General features: G+C 32.0%; 24 non-coding genes across 24 annotated transcripts; all 24 read left to right on the top strand.

Annotated features, from left to right (window-relative positions):
• Positions 1-8,983: 8,983 nt before the first annotated feature.
• TRNAY-GUA (transfer RNA tyrosine (anticodon GUA)) lies at positions 8,984-9,072 on the top strand. Its single transcript is given in 2 exon segments — positions 8,984-9,020; positions 9,037-9,072. It is a non-coding gene; the product is annotated as a tRNA-Tyr (tRNA).
• A 1,447-nt stretch (positions 9,073-10,519) lies between these two features.
• Positions 10,520-10,608, top strand: TRNAY-GUA (transfer RNA tyrosine (anticodon GUA)). Its single transcript is given in 2 exon segments — positions 10,520-10,556; positions 10,573-10,608. It is a non-coding gene; the product is annotated as a tRNA-Tyr (tRNA).
• Positions 10,609-10,827: 219 nt separating this feature from the next.
• Positions 10,828-10,916, top strand: TRNAY-GUA (transfer RNA tyrosine (anticodon GUA)). Its single transcript is given in 2 exon segments — positions 10,828-10,864; positions 10,881-10,916. It is a non-coding gene; the product is annotated as a tRNA-Tyr (tRNA).
• Positions 10,917-11,136: 220 nt separating this feature from the next.
• Positions 11,137-11,225, top strand: TRNAY-GUA (transfer RNA tyrosine (anticodon GUA)). Its single transcript is given in 2 exon segments — positions 11,137-11,173; positions 11,190-11,225. It is a non-coding gene; the product is annotated as a tRNA-Tyr (tRNA).
• Positions 11,226-11,445: 220 nt separating this feature from the next.
• TRNAY-GUA (transfer RNA tyrosine (anticodon GUA)) lies at positions 11,446-11,534 on the top strand. The gene is given in 2 exon segments: positions 11,446-11,482; positions 11,499-11,534. It is a non-coding gene; the product is annotated as a tRNA-Tyr (tRNA).
• A 220-nt stretch (positions 11,535-11,754) lies between these two features.
• Positions 11,755-11,843, top strand: TRNAY-GUA (transfer RNA tyrosine (anticodon GUA)). Its single transcript is given in 2 exon segments — positions 11,755-11,791; positions 11,808-11,843. It is a non-coding gene; the product is annotated as a tRNA-Tyr (tRNA).
• Positions 11,844-12,064: 221 nt separating this feature from the next.
• Positions 12,065-12,153, top strand: TRNAY-GUA (transfer RNA tyrosine (anticodon GUA)). The gene is given in 2 exon segments: positions 12,065-12,101; positions 12,118-12,153. It is a non-coding gene; the product is annotated as a tRNA-Tyr (tRNA).
• A 221-nt stretch (positions 12,154-12,374) lies between these two features.
• TRNAY-GUA (transfer RNA tyrosine (anticodon GUA)) lies at positions 12,375-12,463 on the top strand. Its single transcript is given in 2 exon segments — positions 12,375-12,411; positions 12,428-12,463. It is a non-coding gene; the product is annotated as a tRNA-Tyr (tRNA).
• A 221-nt stretch (positions 12,464-12,684) lies between these two features.
• On the top strand, positions 12,685-12,773 carry TRNAY-GUA (transfer RNA tyrosine (anticodon GUA)). The gene is given in 2 exon segments: positions 12,685-12,721; positions 12,738-12,773. It is a non-coding gene; the product is annotated as a tRNA-Tyr (tRNA).
• A 221-nt stretch (positions 12,774-12,994) lies between these two features.
• On the top strand, positions 12,995-13,083 carry TRNAY-GUA (transfer RNA tyrosine (anticodon GUA)). The gene is given in 2 exon segments: positions 12,995-13,031; positions 13,048-13,083. It is a non-coding gene; the product is annotated as a tRNA-Tyr (tRNA).
• A 220-nt stretch (positions 13,084-13,303) lies between these two features.
• Positions 13,304-13,392, top strand: TRNAY-GUA (transfer RNA tyrosine (anticodon GUA)). The gene is given in 2 exon segments: positions 13,304-13,340; positions 13,357-13,392. It is a non-coding gene; the product is annotated as a tRNA-Tyr (tRNA).
• Positions 13,393-13,613: 221 nt separating this feature from the next.
• On the top strand, positions 13,614-13,702 carry TRNAY-GUA (transfer RNA tyrosine (anticodon GUA)). The gene is given in 2 exon segments: positions 13,614-13,650; positions 13,667-13,702. It is a non-coding gene; the product is annotated as a tRNA-Tyr (tRNA).
• Positions 13,703-13,922: 220 nt separating this feature from the next.
• Positions 13,923-14,011, top strand: TRNAY-GUA (transfer RNA tyrosine (anticodon GUA)). Its single transcript is given in 2 exon segments — positions 13,923-13,959; positions 13,976-14,011. It is a non-coding gene; the product is annotated as a tRNA-Tyr (tRNA).
• Positions 14,012-14,232: 221 nt separating this feature from the next.
• TRNAY-GUA (transfer RNA tyrosine (anticodon GUA)) lies at positions 14,233-14,321 on the top strand. Its single transcript is given in 2 exon segments — positions 14,233-14,269; positions 14,286-14,321. It is a non-coding gene; the product is annotated as a tRNA-Tyr (tRNA).
• Positions 14,322-14,542: 221 nt separating this feature from the next.
• On the top strand, positions 14,543-14,631 carry TRNAY-GUA (transfer RNA tyrosine (anticodon GUA)). The gene is given in 2 exon segments: positions 14,543-14,579; positions 14,596-14,631. It is a non-coding gene; the product is annotated as a tRNA-Tyr (tRNA).
• A 221-nt stretch (positions 14,632-14,852) lies between these two features.
• Positions 14,853-14,941, top strand: TRNAY-GUA (transfer RNA tyrosine (anticodon GUA)). Its single transcript is given in 2 exon segments — positions 14,853-14,889; positions 14,906-14,941. It is a non-coding gene; the product is annotated as a tRNA-Tyr (tRNA).
• Positions 14,942-15,161: 220 nt separating this feature from the next.
• Positions 15,162-15,250, top strand: TRNAY-GUA (transfer RNA tyrosine (anticodon GUA)). The gene is given in 2 exon segments: positions 15,162-15,198; positions 15,215-15,250. It is a non-coding gene; the product is annotated as a tRNA-Tyr (tRNA).
• A 528-nt stretch (positions 15,251-15,778) lies between these two features.
• On the top strand, positions 15,779-15,867 carry TRNAY-GUA (transfer RNA tyrosine (anticodon GUA)). The gene is given in 2 exon segments: positions 15,779-15,815; positions 15,832-15,867. It is a non-coding gene; the product is annotated as a tRNA-Tyr (tRNA).
• A 528-nt stretch (positions 15,868-16,395) lies between these two features.
• On the top strand, positions 16,396-16,484 carry TRNAY-GUA (transfer RNA tyrosine (anticodon GUA)). Its single transcript is given in 2 exon segments — positions 16,396-16,432; positions 16,449-16,484. It is a non-coding gene; the product is annotated as a tRNA-Tyr (tRNA).
• A 220-nt stretch (positions 16,485-16,704) lies between these two features.
• Positions 16,705-16,793, top strand: TRNAY-GUA (transfer RNA tyrosine (anticodon GUA)). The gene is given in 2 exon segments: positions 16,705-16,741; positions 16,758-16,793. It is a non-coding gene; the product is annotated as a tRNA-Tyr (tRNA).
• A 220-nt stretch (positions 16,794-17,013) lies between these two features.
• Positions 17,014-17,102, top strand: TRNAY-GUA (transfer RNA tyrosine (anticodon GUA)). Its single transcript is given in 2 exon segments — positions 17,014-17,050; positions 17,067-17,102. It is a non-coding gene; the product is annotated as a tRNA-Tyr (tRNA).
• A 220-nt stretch (positions 17,103-17,322) lies between these two features.
• Positions 17,323-17,411, top strand: TRNAY-GUA (transfer RNA tyrosine (anticodon GUA)). The gene is given in 2 exon segments: positions 17,323-17,359; positions 17,376-17,411. It is a non-coding gene; the product is annotated as a tRNA-Tyr (tRNA).
• A 531-nt stretch (positions 17,412-17,942) lies between these two features.
• Positions 17,943-18,031, top strand: TRNAY-GUA (transfer RNA tyrosine (anticodon GUA)). Its single transcript is given in 2 exon segments — positions 17,943-17,979; positions 17,996-18,031. It is a non-coding gene; the product is annotated as a tRNA-Tyr (tRNA).
• A 221-nt stretch (positions 18,032-18,252) lies between these two features.
• TRNAY-GUA (transfer RNA tyrosine (anticodon GUA)) lies at positions 18,253-18,341 on the top strand. Its single transcript is given in 2 exon segments — positions 18,253-18,289; positions 18,306-18,341. It is a non-coding gene; the product is annotated as a tRNA-Tyr (tRNA).
• The last annotated feature ends 36 nt before the right edge of the window (positions 18,342-18,377 follow it).

The raw sequence follows: 18,377 nt of genomic DNA, 5'->3' as shown, positions 1-18,377 counted from the left end.
CGCCATTCCATTCTATTCATAAAAGTCGTTTATTTATAATAACGAACATTATTCCCAAACATTTGATCCGTTTCCGTTTTAAAAAATTGGTTATGTTACACAGATTATTAAGTGGAAATAATTACCATAAATATTGATGACACGAGTTGCAATTTAAATAACCGATGAGTACTGACTTTTCGTGAAAATCTGCTACGCAGAGCATTTCTAATAGCAAGTTTTTTTTAAAAAAAAGTTTTTTATTGAAATAAATTACCAAAAGTCACGTGTTTTTTATAGAACTATGAAAACGCCAGATGTTTGAACAAGACATGATTATATCATTAAAAACTGAAATTAATTTGTTTAGACAAATCAATAATTGAGCCGCTATTTTAGAAAGAAGAAACTAAGTCTATTTTGAGCTAAAAAGTCGTTTATTTATTTATTTTTTTTACGTTTTTTTTAATCGTTATTGCATTTCGACGTTTTATAAAACTATAGCGTTTTAAAAAGTATCACAAATTGACAAAGTTTTGTTAATATTAAGTTCATTCCCACATTTACCATTTAAAGCCCTGGACTTATACCACTTTCCAAATGAACTTAGTCAGTTTAAAAAATAACGGCATTATTTATTAATAATTTTTCCCTTTTCTTTTTTTTCCGCCTTTTTAAAACGTTACATGTGAATGAAAATATTAAGCTCTGTCAATGATCAATATAATATAGGTGATTATTTAATTGGGTACTTACACTTCAAAAAGAAGAAGATAACTATTTGTTTATGTCTTTTATTTACTTTATGTTATACTTACTATTTGCTTATGTCTTTTATTGTAACCGTGTTCTAATTTTGCTTTGTGTACCCGGCAACTTTGATGTATAATTAGTTTGTTTATGTTTTAAAATGCTTCCTGCGTGTCTTTGTGTTAAGTAATAAGAATTATATAGTGAAAGAAATGAAATCTTGGTGAAGGAATATAGAATTTGTTAAATAAATGAATTGATATTTGACGGGTTTTACTCGAAATAGAAATGAAAGAACAGTTGCGAACGTGAACAAATGGCACGTTTCAGCAACCAATCAGGATCGAGATACCCATTCAACGTCACTTGTAAGCATCCCATTAAATAGAATAGCATTCAGAGATGAACTTTTTAGTTTGGATGTCGCTCAAAAGGCGAGTATATGGAATTGAACGACATAGCTTGATACGTGCGTTTGAAAAATTAGACATACCTCAAAATTCGCGTTTAACAAATTGGATCTGACATAACTCGAAACACGTGTTCGAAAAATATAAGTCACTTGTAATGCGTATTTAGATAAATGAAAATAGCTCGGAATACTCATTAATGAAACAGAATATAGCAAAAAAATGTGGAATCTAAATACTAAGAGGACGCAATACCATGGGAGAAACCCTTCACGGCAAATTCTCTTTCGCGTCCATTAGTAATTTAAAAACTTAAATTTGAAAAAAGTGATATTTTGAAAATATATTTTCAACATTTGAAGCTTCATAAGTTACTCTACATTTGTGTGAAGTCACTTTTCTCTTAATTTTAATACACCAATGGAGATGAGACAGAATTTGCGATGAAAAGTTTCTTCCACGATAGTGTTAACGCTGTTTTTCGAAGGCATCGTCGTAATATGAAATAAAAAATAAGTTATTTTTTGCGAGTAATATGTTATTTTTATAACTGCTGTGAGTTTGCAACTGTAACTCGTGACTGTATGGTCAAGTTTACACGCTTATTTTGAAAATGGCGCAAAACGTCAATATGGAGAAAAGGCTCAATTACGTGAAAATAAAAATCGTTTGTTGTCTAATTTTTAAATGTTTAAAAGCTTCTTCAATGCTGCATTACTTGGGCTCATAAAAATTTGCAAAATTTGAGAATAAGGCAGTGATTTTGATAATTTTCATCTACACTCTTATTTATTATTTAATTGTGTGCGAGCTATAAGCTGGAATTTGTGTCATTTTATTTTAAAAAGCAAACGATAATAAATCTAAATGAAATTTTATGTTCTACGATCTAAATTAGTTATATTCTCGCTTCCATTTTAAGTTTAATTTTTTCCGGAGAATATGTCAATTAATATTTTGAATAAAGAAGAATTAAAAGAACATTTAGATAACAGCGGTATTTCTGAAGAAGACGCTTTTTTACTTTTTGGTAAGTAAATATACTTTGCTCTTATTTTTAAAATAATATTATTTTTAAAATATTATAATTTAGAATATGTTATATACACTTTCCATTTAAATTAGCTGTTTTTCAGCGATTTTATGTAAAATGCTGGTCATTTAAATTATTTTTCAAGAGAAATTTATTAAATTTGAAAGCATTAGATGTGGATGATTATGGAATATTAAAAAAAATCTGATTCCGTGCTAAAATTTTTGTTCAAGAATGCGGTGATATATAATATTAAAGTTTTTTAGAACTCTTTCAGATCTCATATTAAAATTAAAATTTTTTATTTTAATATAATGGATTTATATCTGTGTTTCAATTATTTATTACGTAATTTGGTACAAAAATTTATTGGATAATTAATTTCATATCATTCTATGATTTTTTAAAAATATCTATTAATTTATTTTTTGAAGTAATTAACCATTTAAAATATTTATTTTGGAATAATCTATTGTTCCTACAGTTTACATTGCTGCTAATAAAGTTGACTGTCTTTAATTTATGAAAGTTTACATTTGCAAGAATCATTCATTCAAATCTGTATTTTAAGACGTTCTATGCATTTTATTATAAATTTATCATTTTTTTGAAAAGGTGGAGAATATTATATTGAAAGAAAAATTTAAAAGTATTAAGAATTTTTTAAATTATTACATGTTCTCTTCAAAGAATTTAGATATTCTATCTATAACGACAGTAAATAAAAGTCCAGATAAAACAAAGTCTCATCTCACACGTGTTTGAACCAAAAAGAAATTTGTTGGTCCTCTATCTACCTTATCTCACGCTTAGTTATAGCTGTACAGGTTTTTAATAATATTCATAATTTTTTTTTGCCGTAAAAAATAAAGTATGGAAAATTAGTACAAAAAATTAACTCTTAATAATATTTTATAATTTTAAATTCATTATTGTAATTGAATTTGTTGAATGGACACGATTACACACGAATCTTATCATAAAAACAAGGAAACTATAACTAATTTAAACTTACAAACCAGTTAGTAAGTCAGATACCGTTTTAAATATGTTTAACATGCATAAAATGTTGCGTAATAATGTGATATTATTGGATCACTTTGTAGGAAAGTTACTCCCCTTTCAGTTTTTAAGTTTTAATTTGGATTAATAATCCAAATAAAAAATTTTAATAATAGCAAAGAGTAACATTAAGATTGGGTGTAAAACAAATTTTAGATGTAAATACTAATGACAATTAAACAAATCCGAATTTTTGTCGTTTGAGTAGTTATACCATTCTCATTTTCTGTTTAATAAATGAAAAAAAAAATTGTTTTAACCTTTATGTTTTTATCTTACAATAAGAGACCAACTCCCCTGTTCGCTCCCGCTTACCAACTCCCTCGAATGTTTCGCAATAACTGTTATTACTTGACATAAAATAGTTTTTTCTATAAAGGTTGAAATTATTCACTTAAACAATAATGTGTACATAAAAAAATATGAAAAAAAAAAATAATAATTCTGTTTGCATGAGCCCCCTATTCCCTCGTCCAAACATCTCCCTTATAATTAATTCTGTTATGAAGACGCCAAACCACGGGAGAAACTTTTTCACAAATTCTGTTTCACGTCCAAAACTAATTTAAAATTTAAAGTATACAAAAATTGAGTTCAGGCAAACTTAGAGTAAGCCATGACGTTTCAAATGCTGAAAAGAAAATTTTAAAATATCAGAATTATCATAAGCTAACTTAGGATTTCGGAATCGAGAAGTTCTCTTCCAATATTTTGTTTGCATTTTGATAAAAGTTAATATTTTCACTTATCAAACAGACTGATATATTAAATACAATTTGCGTAAGCATGGCATACATGAAATTGGTCGTTAAATTGTTGATTCTGAATGCAAGTAACTGATCGCTTAATTCTTAATCATTTAACGAATCTCTTTAATTGCAATTTACAATATTATATTAATGTAATTCGCCCCCCATAAATAATAATTCTAAAATGGTTATTAAGCCTGGAAGCCAATTTATATAAGTTTATCGTAATATGTAGAGAAATAAGGTAATCTCATTGAAATACATTATAATGAAGAAGCAACTACATATTTTAATTTTAAACTCTTAATTTAGAAAGGAATTAAAATCAAAAGCGTTATAATAGCAGAGCAGAAAAATATAAATTAATCTAAATACCTTTAAATTCGGAATAAGAAAATATTTAATAGGAAAACAATACTTTTAAGAGTTTTATTATTTTTATGCTGATGTCAGCCAAAAAATTAAGGAAATTAATAAGGGAAAACTGGATCCTACCCTGTGATTAAAATTACAGTTTTATAACAAATTTGGAGAGTTCACAATCGTAACTTAATATTTTCGCTTACCAAACAGGTAGATATATTAAATACAGTTTTTGTATGAATAACGTACTACATGGACGGACCTGAGGACCTGATCATTTAGTATAATAGTATATTATAATAGTACTAAGAGGTTCCGCCCCCTGCTCGCTAACGCTCGCCAACCCCCGAGAATTGCTACGCAATCCTATGTGGTTCACGGCGTGAACCATGGCTCGCTGCGCTCGCTCGCCAATGAACACAATGTTCTAGCACAAAGACATAGTATATTATCATCAAAGACATAGTATATTATCATCAAGGACATAGTATTGTACTTATGTAGAAGAATTCTATCAATGTTCTTATTGGCTTTTAAAAAAGTATATTAGCTATTTAGATTGTACATGGTGAAAAAATCAAAACATTAGCTAAATGAGAAATATATTAGCAAAATATATTATCAAAATATATTAGCAAAATATATTAGCAAAATAAATTATCAAATATTGCAGTTACTCACCTAAATGTGTATAATAAATTAGTTAATGCTACAAATTTTGAAAGTTTTAGAAAAAAAATTTATTATTGAAAAATATAAACTTTAAACCCTAACTTTTCCTTGTGAAATAATAACCCTCAAAAAGTCTTTCATTTTCAAGAACACAAAAATTTGTTTCATCGCCAAATGAAATATTTTTTGGTGATCAGCATTATTGAAATCAATTTCTATATTAATTAACATTTGTGATAAAGTACATAACATTTTAGAACAAAAAATGATGTTTTACATACAATAAATTAAAATGCATGGCCGTTAGCATTACCTGAGAAATACCACGTGCTGGTCGCCATGCTGCATTTCTAATCGGGGAGTTTTGATTTTGGCAGTTCCCCTTGCCTATTGCCAACAGAAGTTTCAATTAAATTTTTTCCAAAAAACATTTTCTTCTGCAAAGCTCTAAGAAATTAACACTAAGCATTTAGAATTTCTTTGAAAACACAATTATAGATTTGGCATCTTGGAGCAATTACTGAAAGGCTGTCAACTCGGGAATGTCCATTAGTGTTGGCAAATTAATTTTTCCATCGTGGCAGCATTTGCCAGAAGAATTTCTTTCTTTGGCCCAGAAGTAAGCAAAACAGTAACTACATTGTTCCGTCATTGAGCCAATATTATACTCTTCGACATCTACTGTTAAATCCTGAACAATTATCATTGCACTTGATCTCTGCAATCTACGTCTTCCATAACATTCCTCAACACTTTCTTGGGCTCTTCGAACACGTTTTCTTTCATTACGTTTAAAAGCCCTAGCAGCTTCACCAATATAAGCGTGAAAATTCAATGCATAAATAAACGCGAAATATAAAAAAATTCAATGCATTCAATACAAACACTCAGACGTTTTTTAGACGTTTAGGTAGCTCCCAGTAGAAAAATATCAATTCAACAGCGGCCTTTTAAAGCATTCTCCCTTCAATGAATTAATTAATTCCTAATTGAGTTTAAATTAAATATTATCATGTTTTTAGGGCATGAATCTGAATTGAACAACCTGATAATGCTCACTCTGGTTATTGTTTCCGTTTTTAAAAGGGCTATATGTTGAGCCACCTCATGTGATATTTTTAGCAGCAATCATTGGTCGATTTTCTTACGTTGCCATTTGGGGAGTTGTAATGAGGTTTTTTTTTGGTGCCGTGTAAGAGAAATATATATATAGAAGATATTAATGTATATGGCACGAAAAACAATAATTGTGAAACGGTTCATAAGATTAGATACCGATTTAAATAACTTAATCTTAAAATGTAGCGCAAAATTGCGTTATATTAAAATGAGAAGAAAAAAAAAGGACAATTATCTTAATTTTAAATTCGTAATTTAGAAAACAATCTAAATCAAAAACATAATAATATGAGTACAGGTTCACCATGAAATTAAAAAATATTTTTATGATTTTTATTAATTTTATGCTTATGGCAACAAAAACAACATGGAATTCTATGTGGATAAACTGGATCCTACCATGTGATTTTCTTCCCAATAAAAATGCGATGACAAAAATGTAAAACTATGTTAGACCATTATATTTTTATGTTAGAGATAAAGACATAGAGATAAGAGAATCTCAGGGATCTTAATAAAAAAAAAAAAAAGTAAAATAAAAAAAACTGTATTATACTAGTAATTACAAATTTAAATTGACTACAATATGTTCGAATTGATATGCAGTTAAAATAGACTTGCAAATAATAATGTTTTTTATTGTGTATATTATACATTTGAGCTCATGATTTTCAATGGTAAAGGACATAGATTTCACTTGTGATATAGTCATAAATAATTCTTCATTAACTTTAAAAATAAATTTCGAACAGAATAAATTTTAAAAAAAAACTGAGCATTTCATTAAATTTAAAAAATAATTATTTATTTAGATACAGTTAAAAATGATGAAAATGTCGCTAAGATTAAATCTAAGCAATTTAGAAAAAAGTTTTGAATAATCCATTCCAAAAAAGCCAATTTCTCTTTCCCTCAAAACTGGTTCGTATTTACGCTTGGCTCCAAAGGGAGAGAGTTAGCAATTTTTCGCACCAAAAGATTTATTCGGTCAAGCAAAGATACAACTCAATCTGTTGGTCGGTGGACCAGGTGTCAGAAGATTATCGCCAAGATGAAAGGGAAAGCGTGAACTACGGGTGTTCCTTCCTGGAATCCTTCCTTTTGTTCACCTGTCTTCTATTTTGTTGTAGTTGTATCTCACCCCCACTCCTGTAGGTTTGGCGTCAAGCTAGGCTACTGTTTTCTAAAAAGAAATAACTTTCTTTTTTCTTATTGAGAGGATCCCAGAAAAAGACTTCATTTAACACTTTAAAGACTGATAAAATCGAGAACTCAAAATCCTGAATAGTCATAAGTCATTTTCAAGTTTTTCAAAAAAAAGCGAGAAAAAAAAAACACATCTGGAATTTGTATTAAGCATTTTTTTCTATTGTTCTTATTTCATAACAGTCGTTGAACAACCGATCCAAGTTTTATGACTTTACGACTACTAACGTTCAACTCCGTAGCCCTGTAATTGTGAACACAATCCAGAAGACAAGGGAACTCTTGAATCAAACATTGGGAGAAATTTATGTTCGTGGAGGACATTTTGATGGAACTAACCAGCATTTGCGTTACATGAGGAGGAAAACACGAAAACCTCCCACGGATCCATGATCCATGGGAGGTTTTCGTGTTTTCGTGTTTCGTGTTTTTGAGGAGTTATCGATCTCGAGGGAATGCATAGGTCGCTGGTTCGACTCCGTCTCGACGGAAGAAGTTTTTTTCGAATTTGACAATAAGTTTTTAAATCTGCATTATTATAAAAACATTTTAGTTTTTTCTTTCAATGAGAGGTTTGAAGAAGTTTTATGGTATTTCAGGAATTGTTGAGAAGTTTTTTAATAGAAATTGTGTCAATTATAGAACAAAACAATATAATTTCTTCTCGAAAATGTAAGGATCGTATGAATGTTTTGATCGAACGTTATAGCATCCGTCGATAGCTCAGTTGGCAGAGCGGTGGACTGTAGAAGTGATCTCGTACAAATCCATAGGTCGCTGGTTCGATTCCGGCTCGACTGAATAAGTTTTTTTTGAACTTGACAATAAGATTTTAAATCTGCATTATTTTAAAAACATTTTATTTTTATCTTTCAATGAGAGGTTTGAAGAAGTTCTATGGTATTTCAGGAATTGTTGAGAAATTTTTTAATAGAAATTGTGTCAATTATAGAACAAAACAATATAATCTCTTCTCGAAAATGTAAGGATCGTATGAATGTTTTGATCGAACGTTGTAGCATCCGTCGATAGCTCAGTTGGCAGAGCGGTGAACTGTAGAAGTGATCTCGTAGAAATCCATAGGTCGCTGGTTCGACTCCGGCTTGACGGAATAAGTTTTTTTTGAACTTGACAATAAGATTTTAAATCTGCATTATTTTAAAAACATTTTATTTTTATCTTTCAATGAGAGGTTTGAAGAAGTTCTATGGTATTTCAGGAATTGTTGAGAAGTTTTTAATAGAAATTGTGTCAATTATAGAACAAAACAATATAATCTTTTCTCGAAAATGAAAGGATCGTATGAATGTTTTGATCGAACGTTGTAGCATCCGTCGATAGCTCAGTTGGCAGAGCGGTGGACTGTAGAAGTGATCTCGTAGAAATCCATAGGTCGCTGGTTCGACTCCGGCTCGACGGAAGAAGTTTTTTTCAACTTGACAATAAGATTTTAAATCTGCATTATTTTAAAAACATTTTATTTTTATCTTTCAATGAGAGGTTTGAAGAAGTTCTATGGTATTTCAGGAATTGTTGAGAAATTTTTTAATAAAAATTGTGTCAATTATAGAACAAAACAATATAATCTCTTCTCGAAAATGTAAGGATCGTATGAATGTTTTGATCGAACGTTGTAGCATCCGTCGATAGCTCAGTTGGCAGAGCGGTGGACTGTAGAAGCGATCTCGTAGAAATCCATAGGTCGCTGGTTCGACTCCGGCTCGACGGAAGAAGTTTTTTTCGAATTTGACAATAAGTTTTTAAATCTGCATTATTATAAAAACATTTTATTTTTATCTTTCAATGAGAGGTTTGAAGAAGTTTTATGGTATTTCAGGAATTGTTGAGAAGTTTTTTAATAGAAATTGTGTCAATTATAGAACAAAACAATATAATCTCTTCTCGAAAATGTAAGGATCGTATGAATGTTTTGATCGAACGTTGCAGCATCCGTCGATAGCTCAGTTGGCAGAGCGGTGGACTGTAGAAGTGATCATGTAGAAATCTATAGGTCGCTGGCTCGACGGAATAAGTTTTTTTTGAACTTGACAATAAGATTTTAAATCTGCATTATTTTAAAAACATTTTATTTTTATCTTTCAATGAGAGGTTTGAAGAAGTTCTATGGTATTTCAGGAATTGTTGAGAAGTTTTTAATAGAAATTGTGTCAATTATAGAACAAAACAATATAATCTCTTCTCGAAAATGAAAGGTTCGTATGAATGTTTTGATCGAACGTTGTAGCATCCGTCGATAGCTCAGTTGGCAGAGCGGTGGACTGTAGAAGTGATCTCGTAGAAATCCATAGGTCGCTGGTTCGACTCCGGCTCGACGGTAGAAGTTTTTTTCGAATTTGACAATAAGTTTTTAAATCTGCATTATTATAAAAACATTTTATTTTTATCTTTCAATGAGAGGTTTGAAGAAGTTTTATGGTATTTCAGGAATTGTAGAGAAGTTTTTTAATAGAAATTGTGTCAATTATAGAACAAAACAATATAATCTCTTCTCGAAAATGAAAGGATCTTATGAATGTTTTGATCGAACGTTGTAGCATCCGTCGATAGCTCAGTTGGCAGAGCAGTGGACTGTAGAAGTGACTTCGTAGAAATCCATAGGTCGCTGGTTCGACTCCGGCTCGACGGAATAAGTTTTTTTTGAACTTGACAACAAGATTTTAAATCTGCATTATTTTAAAAACATTTTATTTTTATCTTTCAATGAGAGGTTTGAAGAAGTTCTATGGTATTTCAGGAATTGTTGAGAAGTTTTTAATAGAAATTGTGTCAATTATAGAACAAAACAATATAATCTCTTCTCGAAAATGAAAGGATCTTATGAATGTTTTGATCGAACGTTGTAGCATCTGTCGATAGCTCAGTTGGCAGAGCGGTGGACTGTAGAAGTGATCTCGTAGAAATCCATAGGTCGCTGGTTCGACTCCGGCTCGACGGAAGAAGTTTTTTTCGAATTTGACAATAAGTTTTTAAATCTGCATTATTTTAAAAACATTTTATTTTTATCTTTCAATGAGAGGTTTGAAGAAGTTCTATGGTATTTCAGGAATTGTTGAGTAGTTTTTAATAGAAATTGTGTCAATTATAGAACAAAACAATATAATCTCTTCTCGAAAATGTAAGGATCGTATGAATGTTTTGATCGAACGTTGCAGCATCCGTCGATAGCTCAGTTGGCAGAGCGGTGGACTGTAGAAGCGATCTCGTAGAAATCCATAGGTCGCTGGTTCGACTCCGGCTCGACGGAAGAAGTTTTTTCAACTTGACAATAAGTTTTTAAATCTGCATTATTTTAAAAACATTTTATTTTTATCTTTCAATGAGAGGTTTGAAGAAGTTCTATGGTATTTCAGGAATTGTTGAGAAATTTTTTTATAGAAATTGTGTCAATTATAGAACAAAACAATATAATCTCTTCTCGAAAATGTGAGGATCGTATGAATGTTTTGATCGAACGTTGTAGCATCCGTCGATAGCTCAGTTGGCAGAGCGGTGGACTGTAGAAGTGATCTCGTAGAAATCCATAGGTCGCTGGTTCGACTCCGGCTCGACGGAAGAAGTTTTTTTCGAATTTGACAATAAGTTTTTAAATCTGCATTATTTTAAAAACATTTTATTTTTATCTTTCAATGAGAGGTTTGAAGAAGTTCTATGGTATTTCAGGAATTGTTGAGAAGTTTTTAATAGAAATTGTGTCAATTATAGAACAAAACAATATAATCTCTTCTCGAAAATGTAAGGATCGTATGAATGTTTTGATCGAACGTTGTAGCATCCGTCGATAGCTCAGTTGGCAGAGCGGTGGACTGTAGAAGCGATCTCGTAGAAATCCATAGGTCGCTGGTTCGACTCCGGCTCGACGGAAGAAGTTTTTTTCAACTTGACAATAAGATTTTAAATCTGCATTATTTTAAAAACATTTTATTTTTATCTTTCAATGAGAGGTTTGAAGAAGTTCTATGGTATTTCAGGAATTGTTGAGAAATTTTTTAATAAAAATTGTGTCAATTATAGAACAAAACAATATAATCCCTTCTCGAAAATGTAAGGATCGTATGAATGTTTTGATCGAACGTTGCAGCATCCGTCGATAGCTCAGTTGGCAGAGCGGTGGACTGTAGAAGCGATCTCGTAGAAATCCATAGGTCGCTGGTTCGACTCCGGCTCGACGGAAGAAGTTTTTTTCAACTTGACAATAAGTTTTTAAATCTGCATTATTTTAAAAACATTTTATTTTTATCTTTCAATGAGAGGTTTGAAGAAGTTCTATGGTATTTCAGGAATTGTTGAGAAATTTTTTAATAGAAATTGTGTCAATTATAGAACAAAACAATATAATCTCTTCTCGAAAATGTAAGGATCGTATGAATGTTTTGATCGAACGTTGTAGCATCCGTCGATAGCTCAGTTGGCAGAGCGGTGGACTGTAGAAGTGATCTCGTAGAAATCCATAGGTCGCTGGTTCGACTCCGGCTCGACGGAAGAAGCTTTTTTCGAATTTGACAATAAGTTTTTAAATCTGCATTATTATAAAAACATTTTATTTTTATCTTTCAATGAGAGGTTTGAAGAAGTTCTATGGTATTTCAGGAATTGTTGAGAAATTTTTTAATAGAAATTGTGTCAATTATAGAACAAAACAATATAATCTCTTCTCGAAAATGTAACGATCGTATGAATGTTTTGATCGAACGTTGTAGCATCCGTCGATAGCTCAGTTGGCAGAGCGGTGGACTGTAGAAGCGATCTCGTAGAAATCCATAGGTCGCTGGTTCGACTCCGGCTCGACGGAAGAAGTTTTTTTCGAATTTGACAATAAGTTTTTAAATCTGCATTATTATAAAAACATTTTATTTTTATCTTTCAATGAGAGGTTTGAAGAAGTTTTATGGTATTTCAGGAATTGTTGAGAAGTTTTTTAATAGAAATTGTGTCAATTATAGAACAAAACAATATAATCTCTTCTCGAAAATGTAAGGATCGTATGAATGTTTTGATCGAACGTTGTAGCATCCGTCGATAGCTCAGTTGGCAGAGCGGTGGACTGTAGAAGTGATCTCGTAGAAATCCATAGGTCGCTGGTTCGACTCCGGCTCGACGGAATAAGTTTTTTTTTTAACTTGACAATAAGATTTTAAATCTGCATTATTTTAAAAACATTTTATTTTTATCTTTCAATGAGAGGTTTGAAGAAGTTCTATGGTATTTCAGGAATTGTTGAGAAGTTTTTAATAGAAATTGTGTCAATTATAGAACAAAACAATATAATCTCTTCTCGAAAATGAAAGGTTCGTATGAATGTTTTGATCGAACGTTGTAGCATCCGTCGATAGCTCAGTTGGCAGAGCGGTGGACTGTAGAAGTGATCTCGTAGAAATCCATAGGTCGCTGGTTCGACTCCGGCTCGACGGAAGAAGTTTTTTTCGAATTTGACAATAAGTTTTTAAATCTGCATTATTTTAAAAACATTTTATGATTATCTTTCAATGAGAGGTTTGAAGAAGTTTTATGGTATTTCAGGAATTCTTGAGAAGTTTTTTAATAGAAATTGTGTCAATTATAGAACAAAACAATATAATCTCTTCTCGAAAATGTAAGGATCGTATGAATGTTTTGATCGAATGCTGTAGCATCCGTCGATAGCTCAGTTGGCAGAGCGGTGGACTGTAGAAGCGATCTCGTAGAAATCCATAGGTCGCTGGTTCGACTCCGGCTCGACGGAATAAGTTTTTTTCGAATTTGACAATAAGTTTTTAACTCTGCATTATTTTAAAAACATTTTATTTTTATCTTTCAATGAGAGGTTTGAAGAAGTTCTATGGTATTTCAGGAATTGTTGAGAAGTTTTTAATAGAAATTGTGTCAATTATAGAACAAAACAATATAATCTTTTCTCGAAAATGAAAGGATCGTATGAATGTTTTGATCGAACGTTGTAGCATCCGTCGATAGCTCAGTTGGCAGAGCGGTGGACTGTAGAAGTGATCTCGTAGAAATCCATAGGTCGCTGGTTCGACTCCGGCTCGACGGAAGAAGTTTTTTTCGAATTTGACAATAAGTTTTTAAATCTGCATTATTATAAAAACATTTTATTTTTATCTTTCAATGAGAGGTTTGAAGAAGTTTTATGGTATTTCAGGAATTGTTGAGAAGTTTTTTAATAGAAATTGTGTCAATTATAGAACAAAACAATATAATCTCTTCTCGAAAATGTAAGGATCGTATGAATGTTTTGATCGAACGTTGTAGCATCCGTCGATAGCTCAGTTGGCAGAGCGGTGGACTGTAGAAGCGATCTCGTAGAAATCCATAGGTCGCTGGTTCGACTCCGGCTCGACGGAAGAAGTTTTTTTCAACTTGACAATAAGTTTTTAAATCTGCATTATTTTAAAAACATTTTATTTTTATCTTTCAATGAGAGGTTTGAAGAAGTTCTATGGTATTTCAGGAATTGTTGAAAAATTTTTTAATAGAAATTGTGTCAATTATAGAACAAAACAATATAATCTCTTCTCGAAAATGTAAGGATCGTATGAATGTTTTGATCGAACGTTGTAGCATCCGTCGATAGCTCAGTTGGCAGAGCGGTGGACTGTAGAAGTGATCTCGTAGAAATCCATAGGTCGCTGGTTCGACTCCGGCTCGACGGAAGAAGCTTTTTTCGAATTTGACAATAAGTTTTTAAATCTGCATTATTTTAAAAACATTTTATTTTTATCTTTCAATGAGAGGTTTGAAGAAGTTCTATGGTATTTCAGGAATTGTTGAGAAATTTTTTAATAGAAATTGTGTCAATTATAGAACAAAACAATATAATCTCTTCTCGAAAATGTAACGATCGTATGAATGTTTTGATCGAACGTTGTAGCATCCGTCGATAGCTCAGTTGGCAGAGCGGTGGACTGTAGAAGCGATCTCGTAGAAATCCATAGGTCGCTGGTTCGACTCCGGCTCGACGGAAGAAGTTTTTTTCGAATTTGACAATAAGTTTTTAAATCTGCATTATTATAAAAACATTTTATTTTTATCTTTCAATGAGAGGTTTGAAGAAGTTTTATGGTATTTCAGGAATTGTTGAGAAGTTTTTTAATAGAAATTGTGTCAATTATAGAACAAAACAATATAATCTCTTCTCGAAAATGTAAGGATCGTATGAATGTTTTGATCGAACGTTGTAGCATCCGTCGATAGCTCAGTTGGCAGAGCGGTGGACTGTAGAAGTGATCTCGGAGAAATCCATAGGTCGCTGGTTCGACTCCGGCTCGACGGAAGAAGTTTTTTTCGAATTTGACAATAAGTTTTTAAATCTGCATTATTTTAAAAACATTTTATGATTATCTTTCAATGAGAGGTTTGAAGAAGTTTTATGGTATTTCAGGAATTCTTGAGAAGTTTTTTAATAGAAATTGTGTCAATTATAGAACAAAACAATATAATCTCTTCTCGAAAATGTAAGGATCGTATGAATGTTTTGATCGAATGCTGTAGCATCCGTCGATAGCTCAGTTGGCAGAGCGGTGGACTGTAGAAGCGATCTCGTAGAAATCCATAGGTCGCTGGTTCGACTCCGGCTCGACGGAATAAGTTTTTTTCGAATTTGACAATAAGTTTTTAAATCTGCATTATTTTAAAAACATTTTATTTTTATCTTTCAATGAGAGGTTTGAAGAAGTTCTATGGTATTTCAGGAATTGTTGAGAAGTTTTTAATAGAAATTGTGTCAATTATAGAACAAAACAATATAATCTTTTCTCGAAAATGAAAGGATCGTATGAATGTTTTGATCGAACGTTGTAGCATCCGTCGATAGCTCAGTTGGCAGAGCGGTGGACTGTAGAAGTGATCTCGTAGAAATCCATAGGTCGCTGGTTCGACTCCGGCTCGACGGAAGAAGTTTTTCGAATTTGACAATAAGTTTTTAAATCTGCATTATTATAAAAAATTTTATTTTTATCTTTCAATGTGAGGTTTGAAGAAGTTTTATGGTATTTCAGGAATTGTTGAGAAGTTTTTTAATAGAAATTGTGTCAATTATAGAACAAAACAATATAATCTCTTCTCGAAAATGTAAGGATCGTATGAATGTTTTGATCGAACGTTGTAGCATCCGTCGATAGCTCAGTTGGCAGAGCGGTGGACTGTAGAAGTGATCTCGTAGAAATCCATAGGTCGCTGGTTCGACTCCGGCTAGACGGAAGAAGTTTTTTTCGAATTTGACAATAAGTTTTTAAATCTGCATTATTATAAAAACATTTTATTTTTATCTTTCAATGAGAGGTTTGAAGAAGTTTTATGGTATTTCAGGAATTATTGTGAAGTTTTTTAATAGAAATTGTGTCAATTATAGAACAAAACAATATAATCTCTTCTCGAAAATGTAAGGATCGTATGAATGTTTTGATCGAACGTTGTAGTATCCGTCGATGGCTCAGTTGGCAGAGCGGTGGACTGTAGAAGTGATCTCGTAGAAATCCATAGGTCGCTGGTTCGACTCCGGCTCGACGGAAGAAGTTTTTTTCGAATTTGACAATAAGTTTTTAAATCTGCATTATTTTAAAAACATTTTATTTTTATCTTTCAATGAGAGGTTTGAAGAAGTTCTATGGTATTTCAGGAATTGTTGAGAAGTTTTTAATAGAAATTGTGTCAATTATAGAACAAAACAATATAATCTCTTCTCGAAAATGTAAGGATCGTATGAATGTTTTGATCGAACGTTGCAGCATCCGTCGGTAGCTCAGTTGGCAGAGCGGTGGACTGTAGAAGCGATCTCGTAGAAATCCATAGGTCGCTGGTTCGACTCCGGCTCGACGGAAGAAGTTTTTTCAACTTGACAATAAGTTTTTAAATCTGCATTATTTTAAAAACATTTTATTTTTATCTTTCAATGAGAGGTTTGAAGAAGTTCTATGGTATTTCAGGAATTGTTGAGAAATTTTTTAATAGAAATTGTGTCAATTATAGAACAAAACAATATAATCTCTTCTCGAAAATGTGAGGATCGTATGAATGTTTTGATCGAACGTTGTAGCATCCGTCGATAGCTCAGTTGGCAGAGCGGTGGACTGTAGAAGTGATCTCGTAGAAATCCATAGGTCGCTGGTTCGACTCCGGCTCGACGGAAGAAGTTTTTTTTGAATTTGACAATAAGTTTTTAAATCTGCATTATTTTAAAAACATTTTATTTTTATCTTTCAATGAGAGGTTTGAAGAAGTTCTATGGTATTTCAGGAATTGTTGAGAAGTTTTTAATAGAAATTGTGTCAATTATAGAACAAAACAATATAATCTCTTCTCGAAAATGTAAGGATCGTATGAATGTTTTGATCGAACGTTGTAGCATCCGTCGATAGCTCAGTTGGCAGAGCGGTGGACTGTAGAAGCGATCTCGTAGAAATCCATAGGTCGCTGGTTCGACTCCGGCTCGACGGAAGAAGTTTTTTTCAACTTGACAATAAGATTTTAAATCTGCATTATTTTAAAAACATTTTATTTTTATCTTTCAATGAGAGGTTTGAAGAAGTTCTATGGTATTTCAGGAATTGTTGAGAAATTTTTTAATAAAAATTGTGTCAATTATAGAACTAAACAATATAATCCCTTCTCGAAAATGTAAGGATCGTATGAATGTTTTGATCGAACGTTGCAGCATCCGTCGATAGCTCAGTTGGCAGAGCGGTGGACTGTAGAAGCGATCTCGTAGAAATCCATAGGTCGCTGGTTCGACTCCGGCTCGACGGAAGAAGTTTTTTTCAACTTGACAATAAGTTTTTAAATCTGCATTATTTTAAAAACATTTTATTTTTATCTTTCAATGAGAGGTTTGAAGAAGTTCTATGGTATTTCAGGAATTGTTGAGAAATTTTTTAATAGAAATTGTGTCAATTATAGAACAAAACAATATAATCTCTTCTCGAAAATGTAAGGATCGTATGAATGTTTTGATCGAACGTTGTAGCATCCGTCGATAGCTCAGTTGGCAGAGCGGTGGACTGTAGAAGTGATCTCGTAGAAATCCATAGGTCGCTGGTTCGACTCCGGCTCGACGGAAGAAGCTTTTTTCGAATTTGACAATAAGCTTTTAAATCTGCATTATTTTAAAAACATTTTATTTTTATCTTTCAATGAGAGGTTTGAAGAAGTTCTATGGTATTTCAGGAATTGTTGAGAAATTTTTTAATAGAAATTGTGTCAATTATAGAACAAAACAATATAATCTCTTCTCGAAAATGTAACGATCGTATGAATGTTTTGATCGAACGTTGTAGCATCCGTCGATAGCTCAGTTGGCAGAGCGGTGGACTGTAGAAGCGATCTCGTAGAAATCCATAGGTCGCTGGTTCGTCTCCGGCTCGACGGAAGAAGTTTTTTTCGAATTTGACAATAAGTTTTTAAATCTGCATTATTATAAAAACATTTTATTTTTATCTTTCAATGAGAGGTTTGAAGAAGTTTTATGGTATTTCAGGAATTGTTGAGAAGTTTTTTAATAGAAATTGTGTCAATTATAGAACAAAACAATATAATCTCTTCTCGAAAATGTAAGGATCGTATGAAGGTTTTGATCGAACGTTGTAGCATCCGTCGATAGCTCAGTTGGCAGAGCGGTGGACTGTAGAAGTGATCTCGTAGAAATCCATAGGTCGCTGGTTCGACTCCGGCTCGACGGAATAAGTTTTTTTTTTAACTTGACAATAAGATTTTAAATCTGCATTATTTTAAAAACATTTTATTTTTATCTTTCAATGAGAGGTTTGAAGAAGTTCTATGGTATTTCAGGAATTGTTGAGAAGTTTTTAATAGAAATTGTGTCAATTATAGAACAAAACAATATAATCTCTTCTCGAAAATGAAAGGTTCGTATGAATGTTTTGATCGAACGTTGTAGCATCCGTCGATAGCTCAGTTGGCAGAGCGGTGGACTGTAGAAGTGATCTCGTAGAAATCCATAGGTCGCTGGTTCGACTCCGGCTCGACGGAAGAAGTTTTTTTCGAATTTGACAATAAGTTTTTAAA

This window comes from Parasteatoda tepidariorum, chromosome 3 (genome assembly GCF_982258835.1).
Source record: "Parasteatoda tepidariorum strain Cologne lab strain chromosome 3, Ptep-v5.0, whole genome shotgun sequence".
In the NCBI taxonomy this organism is placed as follows: Eukaryota; Metazoa; Arthropoda; class Arachnida; order Araneae; family Theridiidae; genus Parasteatoda; species Parasteatoda tepidariorum.
Note: the sequence above shows the minus strand (reverse complement) of the source record. Positions and strands in the feature narration are given on the sequence as shown.